The 2,500-nt window shown below is 45.6% G+C and overlaps 1 long non-coding RNA gene across 1 annotated transcript in view; it reads right to left on the bottom strand.

The window, feature by feature from the left end:
* LOC118493362 overlaps positions 1-2,500 on the bottom strand; it is a 17,366-nt gene that overhangs the window by 335 nt on the left and 14,531 nt on the right. The gene's annotated exons all lie outside the window — the stretch shown is intronic.

Here is a 2,500-nt window from a genome sequence, read left to right as displayed (position 1 = left end):
CATTAGCCTCGCATAACTCCCATAACATGCAGGTCTTTAAAGAAACCACATACACTATGGCAGTCCGAGTAGCTAAGGCTCGCTACTATAAACTGAAATTAGCTTCTTGCAGTGCCAATTAAAAAAAATTCTGGGACACTGTAAAAATGATGTAGAACAAGAACACCTCCTCCCAGCTGCCACGGCCCTGAAATTAGGTAATAATATCACTACCAATAAGTTTATGATAATAGAGATTTCAATTCAATTTATTATAGTATCAAATCGTTGGGGGGTGTGATGAACAGTGGCAATCATAGTCACAATAAAGATAATGGAATAGTGACTACAAATGGTAGTCGTAGTCCATGCACGTGCAGAGGGGGTGGGATATGGGTGCTTGAGCACCTGCCCTTTTGCCCTCAAGGCCCAACGTGCCCTTTTTTTTGTCCATATTTGGTTTTTTCACATTTTTCACGATGGCCCACAAGTGGTCTGTTTAACAAGTATATTTAACAATAATAATTAGCTAGATAAAACGACCTAAACCTTATACCTTATACCTTATATTTACCTTATAGCGTGACGCATGTCCGCTTCCTGCCAGGCGCGCCACTTGGACACAAGTGAGTCCGTCGCAACTCGACGGTGGTCAGCGGCCAGCAAGAGCGAGAGCAGGTTGGAAGTTGAAGTGCCGGTAAGTGGGCTTTTGAAGTGAATGAGAATGCATGCATGCATGCACATTTGGTTTGTTATAGTAGCCTCTAGCCGGGGCCGCTAGTTAAACGACTCTCCAGGAAGAAAACAGCCAGCACGCGAGCTAAATTAACCCTCTGGTAGGTGGTGTCTGACGGTGCCGGTTGGGGGTGTTGGGTGCTGCTGCTGGAAATCTCAAATCCACCTCTATGCAGACGACACATCCTGTACACATCCGGCCCCTCTTGGATACTGTGCTATCAACCTCCAGGAGAGCTTTCAACGCCATTCAGCACTGCTTCCGAAACCTCCAATTACTGCTAAACTCTGGCAAAAACCAAGTTCATGCTTTTCAATTGATCGCTGCCCACCCCTGCCCACCCGATTAGCATTACCACGCTCGATGGGCTGGAACTAGAAATGTGGTGGTGTACACATACTTCCAGCAACACATAATCCACCTTCAAAGTTAGTTTTTAGGATCGCGTTTCCTATTCCGCAAACAGGGCTCCTTCACTCACGCTGCCAACTCGCCTGGTGAAAATGACAATTTTACCAATTCTCAATTTCGGTGATGTCATTTACAGAACTGCCTCAAAATCTCTTTCTGAAAAAACTGGATGTTGTCTACCCACAGTGCCATACGTTTTGTGACCAGAGCCCATTCTAACACCACCATTGCAACCTCTATGCATTAGTTGGCTGGCCCTCGTTACACACTCACGCTTAACCCTCACTGGTACCAACTAATTTATAAGTCCATGCTAGGCAAAATACAAAAAATAATTCAGGTAGGACTGTGGACAGTCCGAGTAGACTGACTCGAGCTACGTGGTTTGAAACGAGGTTTTCGCTCCTGTAGAAAGCAGAACCAACCTTGGTTTTAAGAAAAACATTGTGTTATCCGCGATTAATGGAAAAACCTACACTACCCACATCCTAAGCGTAACAGCAAACATCTCTGATTGGTCCAATCGCTGTTACCATAGAAACGTTACCGTACCCTCAAACCCGCAAACGGCTAGAGCGAGCTCTATCATGTGAAGTCTAACGATAGTTTTTTCTGGACACGGTCCTCGTTCCTTTTTTGCCTTTTTTGTGCCGTTTTCAAAATGTTTTTTGTACTTTGAGAGTGTGTGTGTGTGTGTGTGTTTACTGTGTGTTGTTGTGTGTGTGTGTGTGTGTGTGTGTGTGTTACTGTGTGTTTGTGTGTGTGTGTGTGTGTTACTGTGTGTGTGTGTGTTGTGTGTGTGTGTATTGTGTGTATGTTGTGGTGTGTGTGTCTATGTGTGTATCTGTGTGTGTGTGTGTGTGTGTGTTCTGTGTCGGGTGGTGTGTGCGTCTGTGTGTGTCTGTGTGTGCGTCTGTGTGTGTGGTCCTGTGTGTGTGATCTGGGGTGTGTGTGCGTCGTGTTCTGTTGGTGTCGTGGGTGTTGTCTGTGTGTGCGTCTGTGTGTGTGTCTGTGTGTGTCTGTGTGTTGTCTGTGTGGTGCGTCTGTGTGTGTGTGTTATGTGTGTGTCTGTGTGCTATGTGTGGGTATGGTGTGTCTCTGTGTGTGTTGTGTATGTGTCTGTGTCCTGTATGCTGATGTGTTGTGTGTATGTGTGTGTTGTGTGTGTGTGTTGTGTGTGTGTGGTACATGTGTGTGTGTCTGTGTGTGTGTATATATTATGTGTGTGTGGGTGTGTGTGTGTTGTGTTGTTGTGGAGTGTGTGTGGTGTGTGTGTTGTGTTTGTGGTATGTGTGTGTGTGTGTATGTTGTGTTGTCCTATGTGTGGTGTGTGGTCTATGTGTGTGTTCTGTGGTGTGTGTGTTGTGTGTGTGT

The sequence above is a fragment of the Sander lucioperca genome, chromosome 16 (genome assembly GCF_008315115.2).
Source record: "Sander lucioperca isolate FBNREF2018 chromosome 16, SLUC_FBN_1.2, whole genome shotgun sequence".
Taxonomy (NCBI): Eukaryota; Metazoa; Chordata; class Actinopteri; order Perciformes; family Percidae; genus Sander; species Sander lucioperca.
This window is presented reverse-complemented; position numbering and strand designations above follow the sequence as displayed.